Source organism: Lissotriton helveticus, chromosome 3_2, assembly GCF_964261635.1.
Source record: "Lissotriton helveticus chromosome 3_2, aLisHel1.1, whole genome shotgun sequence".
Taxonomy (NCBI): Eukaryota; Metazoa; Chordata; class Amphibia; order Caudata; family Salamandridae; genus Lissotriton; species Lissotriton helveticus.
Window position 1 is genome coordinate 339,837,867 of NC_136062.1, and position 14,054 is coordinate 339,851,920.

Genomic DNA, 14,054 nt, shown 5'->3' on the forward strand with positions numbered 1-14,054 from the left:
CATTCCTTCAGTGTGCAATCCTTGGGTGGCAAATCAGCTCAAACTGTACAACAGGCTGCAATGGCAAGTGTGAGACAGGGTTTTAATGCTAATTTAGTGGGTGACATAATGGGTGCTACAGCCCACTTGTAGCATTTAGTTTACTGGCTCTAAGTATATACATGCATAGCAGATGTAAAAGGGACGTATATAAAAATAAATGTGCTAATTAGGCATGTGTCTATTGTATTATGTTTAGAACAGAGAGCCCAAACTCTTTACCATTGTTTAACAGTGGTAAGGTGCGTGGCTTCTCCCTTCCAAACAGAAGTTCTAAACAGAATCCTATAGACAAACAAAGTGGTGTAGTCAAAAAAGGCTAAAAGCTGGGGAAATGCGATGAAAAAGATGGAAATTTTCAATACTTGAATCTCACTAAAGATATGCTTTTCTTAGGTTGGGGGTTCTGTGTTAGAAAAAAACCTCATTCCTCTCCACCCACTACACTAGGTGGAGAGTTGTAGCCCACACCTGGGACCATGCGGCCTTGATGTGAGGAGTAAGCTCAATGATGAAGCATGTCACCCTTGGGTGAATGAGGGGGCTTGTCCTTATAACGGATCACTTCCCCTTATTTCTAACACACAGCCCCCTACCTAAGAAGAGCATATCTTTAGAGAGTTTCATGTATAGATAGGGAGTGACCTGCTCTCCTCTGGGATTGTCTCCCTTGGATCCTTAGTGTGATAGTGTTCGTTTTTAATACTTTCCAACTACAAACAGTTTATGCACCCATACCCAATGATCATTATCAATGCCACAGACTCCACCACTCAATTGTGTCTTTTAGACTGGTCGCTTATTGCCATTAATAAACACATAAGACTATGGGCATTATTTTGATGTTGGGTGGAATTCATTCGGCCCAACACCGACTCAGTCATAGGACTGACCGACACCTGGTCGGTGGTCCCGACTGGCCTATTATTGTGCGACCGAACACTGTTTGATAGCATTCAACTTTTCCTAATGGGAACTCGTGTAATGCCGGCCATAACACAAGCACCCATTGAGAAAAGTGAGATGCAGTTCATCCCTGCACCCCATGGCTGGCACCACAAGGTGCAGAGATCAACACCATAGCTGTCCGCTCGAACTCCAGCCGGAGGCCATGCAACAAAGGGGCCCTCAAACATGCTTTCCGACATGGTTTCCATGTCGGACAGGCTGGCATGAAAACCATGTGGGAAACTGTGATCATAATCTCAAGGGCGGAGAGACCTGCCCTTGAGATTACAAGCCCATTGGAACCCAGCCAGAATGGCTGGCCGGTTCACTTTCCGACCACTTCCAACATAATGAGGCGGTCGGAAAGTAAACCGAGCGGACCATTACGATGCAACCGTAAATGATCCGGAAGGAAGTCAGAGCCTTTACGGGCTGTATCGTAATTGGCCACTAAGTGTATTTTTCATAGCCTACATCTTCTTCTGTCACACATGGATGCGCAGTGAATCTCTGAATGACATGGGCCATTACAGAGCAAGTTGTCATCACAAGCCACAGTTGATGCAGAGGTCCAGTTACAGGTGAAGGGATCAAATTAATCCTAGCGGGTCACACTTACCAATGACCCATATATTATTACAAGATAATCAGTAATTCAGTCGGCAATGGAGAAGGTTCAATCGTTTATTCATATAAGACAAACCCTGACAGGGGAGCCCCGGTCTACATAACCACTCAAGTGCGCAGAGGAGACTGACTACATATTCAAAGCACAAAGCATATATACGTTTCACACATCGAGAATGACACCCTACAGGGAAAAACACAGTTTGTCAACAGACCAAAAAGGAATACCCATATAAGGCACAATTGATTGCTACTATCCTAGGCTTCAGCTATTCCGGGGGCAGGTCAACCAGTTGCCTCCCAGTCTATCTAAAGCCGGGGAGGACAAGAACGGGTTTTGTGAGAATGTACGCATCCCACCAAGAAGGCAAGTGCAACCTTGAGTTTCCCTGGAGCTACCAGTTAGCAGATATCGACCATGGTTTGGCTGACACCATGGATAAGAAAGAAAGGCATAGTCACGTGATTTCAGGGAAACTGCATTTGCACACTGAGAAGCGAAACAAAATGGCTCCAGCCGTGCCAATAGTACTATCACAGAGAAAGAGTGAATGCAGGTAACTAAATGAATGCACTTCATTCTAATCAATCGAGTATATGTTTACAAGGAATATATTGGATATATTAGGCCAATAATATGTTTATTGCAAATTCGATCCCTACAGACGGCCCTTTTGGCCTAATATGGCCAATACACATACTTCTATTCTACGAATACCCCCTCATCTATTTGCATAAGGTCGTTTACTTCCTTTTGGATCATTTGTTTTTCTACCTTTATCTGTCGGGAAAATTGGAATGCTGACGTGATCCTGGTGGCACAAAACGAGCAACAGGCAGGGCCGCATTGGAGACACAAGCAGCATGTAAAAATTACTCCAAATTCCCCTGCCAATATCACAAATATCTTCCAACCCCAGGTGGCTAAAAGACGCCAAAACCAACTGCTAAGGGACCAGGTGCCATTATCAACATGGGCCTCACTAGCCAATCGGTGTAGCTTCTGTATAGCTAAATGAATAGTGGGTGCTGAGTCTGGAATAAACACGCAGCAAGAGCTGCCGATCACACGAGGATGACGTCAAGAACCATCCGGTTCTGGAGCGAAGGGAGCCTTGTCGCAGCAAGCTCTACTGTGATATTAGTGAGTATTCCAGTGGTGGTCTGGACCACATTCTCAACTATCCTTGACAAACGTCTTATACTGCGGCTATTGAATATGGGCCCCCAGAATGGGGTAAGTCCCTTTGCAAAGTCTTCAAATTGCTGTAAGGAAGTATCTGTTTGATCAGTGGCATCAAGATAATAACTCCTAATGTTCCGGCTCACCACTTCCTCTTTCTGTACCAGCTGATGAGTTCTATGATAGTCAGGAGGGGCGATATATACAGGGGGATAAAGAAACGAAAGATAACAACTTCCTGCCCATCCACGGGGAAGCCATGTGTAAGCATTCTCACCGCACACAAAATAGACATTTGGTGGGGTGATCATAGGTGGGGTACTGTATACTTGTTGAGTGTAGGTGTAATTACATCTACTGCTGCCTACCTTAACGTGGCCTCTACCCTGTATGCAGAACGGGGAGGTAGTATTAATGATAGGGATTAGGAGGGCCTTGTCATTTGTAACATTCCGGTCCTTAAAATGCTGAAAGTACATTGTATCATTGAAGAGCTCAAAATCCTGCATTTCTTCCATTAGCCAGGTAACATTCTTATAGTCAGTATATAGATTCATGCAGGCATTAGGCTCTAATGAGCCCTCCCCTTCATTCCCCATTGCATCAAATCCCTGATGTTTTTCTATGTATTTTAAAATGGCCTCATAATCCTTTTCAGTATACATTTTCGGTTCGGCTACATAATGTGAATACATCAAAGATAGCAATTGGAACCATGCCTCACAACTGGCTAAATAGAACATTGGTAGGGAAATAAACAATTCATGTTGGTGCATAACTGAGGGAAGTAGTCCACATACCCAACAGTTTGTCGTATTTGTAGTGGAATGGGTCTGATGCAACATTTCTATAAAGGCATTTTTCATATACGTCTCTCTATGCCTAGCTTTATGAGGGGGTAAAGAGTAAAAGAGATGTTCTTCTGGGGCAACAGTGGTGCCTAGTAATTTCTGTACTGGATGCTGAAATTCTAGATATACAAACACACTCATCATAATATTCGTAATAATAATGATAAAAACAACGAATGCCACCTTCACTCTGGTGGACCATCCGGAAAACAAATGCATATTATCCATATATCGCCGAGGGGCTAGAGGTCTCTCATCTTTCATTGCAAATCGGGCAAAAGGGAACATGCTTGCTAAAAGTTCAGATATAACTCGGTCCCTCTCTATAAGTCCAAAAGCTATCTGTATCCGCAAAGCACGCACGCCACCAGAGGGGTTCTTCTCCCTGTGTCCGTTCAGAGTCTCACAGGTAGACTCTCGTCATTCATATCCATTGGACAAAACAGCAAACAATTTCCTTTGTTTTGTAGAACGACCGCAGCCCCCAACTCAGTATTTCTTTCTGAACAGAGCTATTTAGCACAATGTTCCTAGCTCCCAACGTGTTCAGTCCAGTGTCTCGCTCAGTACTCCAGCAAATCTATCCAAGGTTTCTGAACTCAAGTCTTTCCCTATCTCCTAGCAGGAGGGGCTGGAGTACCGCGCTGTTTTCGGGGCCGCAGGTCGTATTTGTGGTGACCAGGTCGTTCCTGATCAGAAAACAATTCAGGGGCAAGGGCATCAGATACATCCGAATCTTGTGATGGACCCTCAATACTGGTCTCCGCTGGTTGGGCCACCACTTTGTCGACTGGGGGCTCAGTTTCACTTGGCTGCCCCCTGTCTCGAGCTTCTGAGAAAGGGACAAAGCTCTGAGGCGATTCTCCTTCTTGGCTTGGTATTCCTTCGCGGTTTTGCAAATCAAAGGGCAAAGGTAGAGGGAGCCGCTTCAAATGGCTCCCATGGATCCAGTGTTTCCGCCCGTGCACCTGTACAGCTGACCTGGTTACAAGAATGATCTGGTAAGGCTCAGACCATTTCGGCTCCAAACTTGATTTCCTCTGGTAGTTCCGTACTAGAACCCACTGACCGGGCTCAAAGCGATGTCCAGGACCCTCTGGTAGCGGCCGCAATGTCTCGGATACCTGTTGATGAATAGAACGCAGATCTTTAGTTAAAGCATATAAATAATCTGTCATCAAAGGATAATCAATGTCTCTAAAGGACCTAGGTCTAGGGACTCCCCACACGTTGGCAGGTCTGCCAAAAATGACCTCATATGGAGACAACCCGGTTCTCGTGTGTGGAGTTGTTCTTAAGGATAGTAATGCCAAAGGGAGTGCATCAGGCCACTTTACTCCAGTGCTTGCGCAAATCTTGGCCATTTTCAACTTTAATATGCCATTGTATTTTTCAACTAGTCCTGCTGACTGGGGTGTCTGGCTGCATGAAACTTTTGGCGAATCTGTAAACCATCACATACGCTTTGAACTAATGCTGAATTAAAATGCGTTCCATTTTCCGACCATATAATTCGGGGCAAGCAGTATCTGGGGAAATATTCTGTAATTAAAGCTTTAGCAGTTGCCACCGCCGTGGCTTCTTTGGTGGGGTAGGCTTCAACCCATTTACTGAAAGCACAAACCATCACCAGCACATATTTCAAGTTATTAACCCTCTCCATTTGGATGTAATCAATCTGAATAACTTCAGAAGGCAAGGATGGTGGTGCAAAATTTCCACTAAGAACGGACTCTCTGCCCCCGAATTATAGCGTAAGCACACTGGACAGTATTTGACCACATGTGCAGCTGTTTTGGGAATGTTTGGGTTGTTCCAGACGGGGTCTAATACAGCACAAATACTTTTTGCTCCTATGTGTGCCGGGCCGTGGGCCATGGTCACTACTGCATATACTAATGCATTAGGGAGTAACCAACGCTGTCTCTCAGTTCGATCTATCCAACATTCATTCTTGTCCAGTTTCCCTACTTCCTGCTCCCATTTCTTTGTTTCATCTATGGTGGCTTCTTTCTGTAATTCCCTTACACTCTCTATGGTATTGTCAAACAGAGAAGTTTCCGCCACCCATCGAGCTGAGGTACTGGGAAACATGGGAGTTGCTTTAGTCTGAGCTGTTTCCTTCGCCACTGAATCAGCATAGGCATTTCCCTTTCCTATAGAATCGACTATTTTCTGATGGGCGCTACATTTGATAATGGCCACTTTATCTGGCAGTGTCAAAGCTAACAACAAACGATCAATTAAAGGACCATGTTGAATCTTTTGGCCATGTGTGGTAAAGAAACCCCTCTCCCTCCATAACCTCCCAAAACTATGGGCAACGCCAAAGGCGTACTGGCTGTCCGTGTAAATGTTTACTCTCAATCCTTTGCTAATTTCACACGCACGTAACAAGGCTATTAGTTCAGCTGCCTGGGCTGAGTGGTGTGAAAGCCTAGCAGTTTCCACTACTGTCTTAAAAGTCGTAATAGCATACGCAGCTGTTGCGGTTCCATCTGGTAACGTAAAACAGGAACCATCAACATACAATTCTCCTTGGGGTTCTGGTAAAGGAATGTCTGGTAGACAGGTGCAGAACACAAAGCAGATTTCAAAGAGTCAAAGGCTTTTTGACATTCATCCGTCCAGGGTAGGGGTTGATGCACATCTTTGGTAGTCAAGTACAACAAGGGTTTAGAGATAAGGGAAGAGTTATGAATCCATTGGCGACAGTAAGAGGTTATGCCAAGAAAAGCACGAACATCACGTTGAGTACGAGGTACAGACATGTTAGTAATTACAGATAAATGTATTGTATTTATATAGCGCACTTCTACCCGGAGGCCTCGTAGCGCTGTATTCATACTGCTGTGGAACCCATTCTGGTTTTCCTGTGAAATGTCCACTCCTGGGCACCCCCAAGGTGAAGCCAGGCATCCACAGCGCTGCGGGGGCCGTTGTGGAGATTAAGCAAGCTATTGCCCAGAGTCACAGAGTGGGACCCATGATTAGACTAGGCACCGAGGCGAGAATTATCAGGTCCGGGGAAATTGAGTCCAAGAGCCGCCGAGGCGGGAATTGAACTCTGGTCCCGGGCCAGACCTCTGCATCAGGGTCTGCCGCTCTAACCATTGAGCCACGCTTCTCCACACATAGATATTCGTTCTGGTGTTAGTCATCTCCCCGCTTTTGACAGTAAGTGGCCAAGGTAGGTCACTTCCTGTCAACAATATTGAAATTTGGAAAGGGAGACCTTATTTCCGTTTTTAGCCAAATGATGTAACAACTTTACAGTAGCATCTCTGCACCCCTCCTCCGTATCAGAGGCCACCAAAATGTCGTCGACATATTGAATGATTGTGTTGCCGGTGGGTAAAACTAGTTCATCCAATACTGCTTTCAAGGCCTGGCTATATATACTAGGACTTTCTGTATAGCCTTGAGGTGCGAGCGTAAATCTAAAACTTCGACCTCCTAATGAGAATCCGAGGAGATGTCTGCTATCAGGATGAATAGGAATGCTAAAGAAGGCATTCTTCAAATCGATAACAGAAAAATATCGAGCAGTAGGGGGAATCATGGTAAGAATCGAAGTGATATCTGGTACCACTGGGTTTTGTGGGACCACTATTTTATTGACTGCTCTAAGGTCAATCACAAAACGATATGCAGATTTATAATCCGGGGGGCCATCAATTAGAGTTTTCTTCAAAATCGGCAAAATGGGACTGTTACAGATATTTGCCGCTGTTTCATCCACTACCCCTTTTCCAACTAAATCACAAATGATATGGAGCAATGCTTGTTCGCCCTCCGGTGATATTTTATACTGTGGAATGCGAGGCATCTTTGCATTTGGTTTTATGGTGATCGACACAGGGTCTATTCTTAACAGACCCACATTGGTATCCCCTTTCGCCCACAAGGTTGGGGGGATGGTAGCAAATTCAGGAGGCAAGGGTTCGTTTTTAGCAAAATACTGAGCCATCTCTACAGGTGGTTTCTGCATAGTTAGGTAAACACCATCGGGTGAACAGTAGATTCATGCATGAAGTTTCTTTAAAATATCCAAACCTAACAAATTCTCTCCACAATTAGAGGTAAGGAGAAAAGGGGTATGCACAGAAATAGGACCAATCGTAAAAGGCAGAGGTTTTGAAATGGGGCTGACTACCGGTATTCCAGAGAATCCGACTGATACATTATTTTTGCCAGACAGAGCTGCGCCTGGGACCAGAGCCAGGGCGACTGAACTACTCATCGCCCCAGTATCCACTAAAAACTTCCCGGATGTACCCAATAGTTCTCCTTCTACATAAGGTCCCTCTCGGTCCACTGGTACTGTAATACGGCCCCCGCTCTGTCCTTGGCTGTCTCATGCCGGTCCTCGTATCTGTCATTTTGATAGCTTTCATTGTAATATTGTCTATTTTGGGGGTCGTCAAAATGATTTTTACGAGAACCCTCATGCTGCATTTCCTCTCTCCTCATGCTATTTCGATCTATATTTCCCCGACCTCTTCCTCGACCCCTACTGGGTCCGTTTCGACCATGTAGCAGAGGGCAATCTACTCTCCAATGTCCCTCTTTTTTACAATACGAACATTGGTTTATCCCGATATTCGGCGGGCCCCCTCAGCCTCGCCCCGCTGACTGGCCCCTTTGATACGAGCCCCGCACTCCCCTTCCTGTAATTTGACCTCTGCTGACTTGTTGCAATAACACCCTTGTTTTTAGATCTTTAGTTTTCTTTTCCAATCTACCCTTGCTCTCATTCTTGCTCGTAATATTGGGCCATACTAAGAATGACGGACGATGCAGCTGTAGTCCACGTACTTTCAGATGACTGAAGGCGGGACATAACCTCCGGGAGTAGATTTGTAACAAACCTGTTTATGAATAATCGAATTCCCCCTTCTGTAGAGAGATCCTGTCCAATGAAATCTATAAACACTTTCTCAAACCGAGTAAAGAAGTCAGACACACTCTCATCCTTCTTCTGCCTACATGCTGTTAGTTTGTCCCAATCTACCTTTCTTGGAGGTAACAGGATTTTCATGAATGCAACAATTTTTTCAGGCACGGCTAATATTTCATCCCGGGGCTTCTCTCCGGGTTTTCGTTCCTTGTCCCAATCTTTTAACTGGTTCCATGTACCTCCTAACTCGGGAATATGGTCAGTATCATGAATCTGCCTCCAGATATCAACCGGGATTAGGAGACCAAAAAATAGCTTGATATCAGCTATAGTCATGATAGCAGAATTGGCAGCTTCGGTCAATTCTTTGTAATAAGCTGTTGGATTTTTACGAGGGTCTGGTAACTGGGCTTTTAATGTAAGCACTTCACTCCGTTTCCAAGGGGTATAAACCCTTTGTTCCTGAAGCCTGGCATCCACCCTGGCCCTAGTTACTACATTATTAGCATCTTTTAATTCAGGTACTTCAGGGAAAAAGAGGGGATGCACCTCTCGCATGGGATGCTGTGCTCCCCATTCAGCGCTCTTACGGTGCATTCTTTCCCTATAACTCAAAAGAACGTTAACATTCTGATATACTTCTTCAACTTGGAGATGAAATTTGTGAGCATGATCCCTGATGTCACGCAAAATCTGAGGAGGTAATCCCTCCTCAAAACATTGTTCCCATAGTGAGATCAGTCGGATCGCCATGCTCTCTAGAGCTAATTGTTGTGCAACGGGTTCAAAATCCTTCATAGTGCTCCAGATATCCTCTGGGGTATAAATGGGATTCCGCATCCACTGGGATGCCTGACTTATAATAGCTCTTCTCTCCTCCTGCCCTAACAGCGACCGAGTGAAAGCTCGTTGATCACTCGGGTCAGACATCGGTCGCTTGGGTGTGGCCCCAGGGCCAACCATATTTCAAAGATCTAAAGAGGTCTGTGTTGGAGGAGAGAGAAATACTGGGTGCAAGGGAGAAGGAACAGCCGCGTCCGGCCGAAGAGATAATAAGGGTGAGATAGTTAATCAAAGAGAAGGAGGGGAAATCGGAACATCGGGTCCTGTTCCGCCAACGGGGGCCGTAGCAATCATTCCCGACCGTAGTCGGGTGGCTGCAACAGCACCCGTCTGGTCCGGATGCACCACAGGCACGGCCGGATACAGACCTTGTGGGGCATAAGGGGGAGGTGGTCGGGTTTCCAACAATTCTTCCAATTCAGCCCCTGTCTCTGGTCTAGCTACATAGCTTTTATCCGTATCCAACCAAAACTGCCTATCCATCTGTTCGATATTCTTCTCTACTTTGTCTTTATCATATGCCATAGCTTTCTGTGTAACCATCTGACCCGACTTCATCTTCCCCAGCTTCTCTTCCCTAATTCGTCGTCTTTTTGCTTCCTTCAACCATAAGTTCAAGGAATCAAACATTGACTGACGACTCTTTTTCATAAATAATTTATTCTGTATATAATTTATCTTTTTCTCATCAAAAGACCCCGAAAGAGGCCACTGTAAATCCGAATAATCCTTAGTATACTTATTCCACAGAGTGTTAAACAAAAGTGGCTGTAATCCATGTTTGGTGTACATGTCGAAACTGGGGCTGCCCTCAGGAGGGGCAGGCTGTCTTTCTTCGAGCCGCGTAACTCTCCGACAACAGCACCCAAAACATATTTTATTGAAACACGGCATTATTCTTTTTATTCTACTCGTTCCTTTCACATATAATCACACATACTCAATCGGACGCGTCCTCTCATAATACTTCATTCATACATTCATAACAATAAAGTGCTGCAAAGCAGTGCAAGGCAGTTAGTTCTCGAAACCTAATCAAATGCAAATGACATCTTCAAATACGAACAGAGCCCGTCGACTCCTGTTCGGGGAATCGATTCAAAAGAAATATAGACCAACAGATTCACAAAAAGAGACAATCGTTAGAGTGCTCCGAGACCCTCAGATAGGTAAACCTCGAATTCTCTCACAGGGCACCCCACGGTCCCGTTCTGGTTGGGCCGGGTATCTGGACACGTCCCCAGACCCCTAGCTTACCCAGTCGCTCCCAGAGCTGTCCCAAAGAGAATTCGGCCAAGCGAGCAACACCGTACTCTACCAAGGCATCAGAGGTAGTCTTAATTAATCACAAAACAAGTTCGTGAGGTCTCTACTCGTTCAGCCCCTTCGCCACACCGATAGATCCCCCCGATTCCCTCGTGATCCGGCTTCCCCGGCCACATTCAAACAAAAACAGTTAACTGTATATCCAAAAAGAAAAACTTCCTTGAAGTGAGTCATATCCAATTGGATTTCAAAGGTCACTCACCTGGTGCACTCAGGTCGATTGCAGGTTCTCCACTGCCGATATCTAAACAGACCGACACAGTCTGTTCTTCTCTCGGGTTAAGCCCGTAGGACTCCGGCGTAGGGTCTTCAACCGCTGGGAGGGGTACTGGACTCGAGGGGGGGAACGGCTTGCTTTCTTACCACAAACGGGTGTCTTAAATTAGGATCCTCTTTCTGTCCACCCACTCGGCCAGAACTCCTCCTTATCCCGCTACTCCTGCTTACAGGAGGGGACTACCCTATCGCGGAGTCCCGGCGGAGTCGCCAACTGAAGGGATCAAATTAATCCTAGCGGGTCACACTTACCAATGACCCATATATTATTACAAGATAATCAGTAATTCAGTCAGCAATGGAGAAGGTTCAATCGTTTATTCGTATGAGACAAACCCTGACAGGGGAGCCCCAGTCTACACAACCACTCAGTTGCGCAGAGGAGACTGACTACATATTCAAAGCACAAAGCATATATACATTTCACACATCGAGAATGACACCCTACAAGGAAAAACACAGTTTGTCAACAGGCCAAAAAGGAATACCCATATAAGGCACAATTGATTGCTACTATCCTAGGCTTCAGCTAATCCGGGGGCAGGTCAACCAGTTGGCTCCCGGTCTATCTAAAGCCGGGGAGGACAAGAACGGGTTTTGTGAGAATGTACGCATCCCACCAAGAAGGCAGGTGCGACCTTGAGTTTCCCTGGAGCTACCAGTTAGCAGACATCGACCATGGTTTGGCTGACGCCATGGATAAGAAAGAAAGGCATAGTCACGTGATTTCAGGGAAACTGCATTTGCACATTGAGAAGTGAAACAAAATGCCTGTGTAGGGTGTGCACTGAATTTGAAGTAAAGTCTCCACAGTGCTGAGGGCGGGTCTCGTTGTTCACTGAGACCGCCGGAAGGAAGGGCCAAGTCATTGGGCCCTCGGAGTAGAACAGCAGCGGCCATGGACCGGCAGCCCCGGGGGAGCTGAGCCGCCGGCCTGAGCTCACCACACCCCATAACGGAGTTCTGGATCGAGTCCCAAGTCGCTGAAGTCAGAGGGGATAGTGTGGTCATGCCCTCCAGGTAACGTGGATCACCACCTGGGGTCGGGAGCGGGCCCGGAGGGACACTCTCTCGGCCTCTCGCTTATGTCAATTGTGCAAGCCTGTTGTTTCTGCTCAGGCCGTGCTGGGCCAGGGAGGGGCAGTACTGGGGTCAGAGTGGGTAGCAGTACTTTTGTGTCATCATTGATCCAAATTGGGGGCACTGTTAATGGAGCACCTAAACTGTTGTATTACACTTTGCATTATTGCTGCTAACGAACTGTTGAACTGTCATATGACGCCTGACCTCAATTGTGCCTGACAAACTACATGCTTGGCACACTATGCACTAAGTTATTTTTCCCTTGCAGATTACATGATTGTAACGTGGCGCATTGCATTATTTCTTCATTGCACAGTACCTGATTATAATGTGGCATATTGCATTATTTCTTCATTGCACAGTACAGGATTGTAGCATGACGCATTGCTTTGTTTCTTCCTGGTACAGGGCATGCTCATAGTGATACACATTGCATTGTTCCTTCTATTTCACAGTACATGACTGTGGCACTACTTATGGCTTTGTTTCTCTGTTGCACAGCACAAGAGAATATTGTTACACATTGCAGTATGTGTTTACTTTTGCAACATATGTGATTCTAGCAATACGACTGGCGTAACCTTTTGGATCAGTTAGAAGTGAGCTTAACTGTTGGTTAGAAATGGTGGTTGGGATTAGAACCTATCAACCCACCGGAAAGAACACTACCCATTCTTGTATGTTGATTTTGTATTGTGTGGTCATATTGTATAACTTCTTATATAAAGTTTATACTCATTTTATAAAAACGTTTTTGATGTCTATTTGTGGTGACATCATTGGTTTCTGTGAGCGTGGTTGCACATACTGTACACTTGTGTCTTAGAGATAAGCCTGGCTGCTCGTGCCAAGCTACTAAGGGGGTGAGCAGGGCTATCTCAGAATGTGTCCTTACTTAGCCTAACGTTGAAGGGAGAGTTTGGGGATTCCCGCCTCCAGCATTTGTTGGCGGCGGAAAGCGCTAGGGACCCCCACTTTCAACATTTGTCATATGTACTGGGTGGGCTTCAGCCAGTCCTTAATTTGTAAAAAATCAAGTTCCAGGGCCCAAAATATTTTGTGGAAGTCCACTTCAGCTACTCCAGTAATAAGCAGTTGTGCCCAAAAAAATAAAATAAGGCACACAGTGTCACCCTGTGGGAGATAAATATATGTTTCTGTTTAGTAAAAAGTGCCAGTGTCGAGCAAATGCAAACACCCGCAGCAATTAAACACTGATTTCATCCCTCATTAGTGTTCGAGTCAGAAAGTGTCACCTAGTGTCGGGAGCATGTATGCATGTTATATCAGGTGACACATGAGCCCAAAAAGTACAAAACAGATGGTAATGGTTGCTCTCATCCTTCCCTGTACCTCACATGTTGCCTCAAATTTGAGGAGAAAGTAAGAGTATAAATAGATGTAACAACTGTTGCTCAGTGCTGTTTTTCTGTCTTTCATACCAGACATAGGAGTACATTTACTAAACTTTCACACAATTGAGGGTAGCAAGCAGAGTTGCTGCTCTGCAATGTGTGAAAGAGAAAGAGCAAAAACCCTCATATTTACAAAGATATGGAGCACATCTGCTCTCTCCTTGTACTGGCGCACGGTGTATCTTCTTGCACCAACGCAGGCACTGTTGCAGAATAGTGCAAGTGTGCCTGCGTTAAAGCAGCTTTTTTTGTGCAGGAAAGCACGCCTTCCAGGGCAAAACACTATCCTTAGAAACATTTCCCGCTTACTATATGTGCTGCAGAATGCAGAACAAATGGATAAAAGAAGTAACAAAGAGAAGTGAACACATATTTCCATGTTACGCCTCACTAGGGAAGATATAGCATTTTGATGCATTTCCAGGTGTACAAGTCTTTGTAAATCTGGGAATGTGCCAAAACCAATGGTTGGATTGATAGGAATGCATTCTCAAATTTAAATGTGATGTAACATAGAGCAAGCAGCTGCCTTGCGTTACAAAGCCACACACGGCCATGCAAAT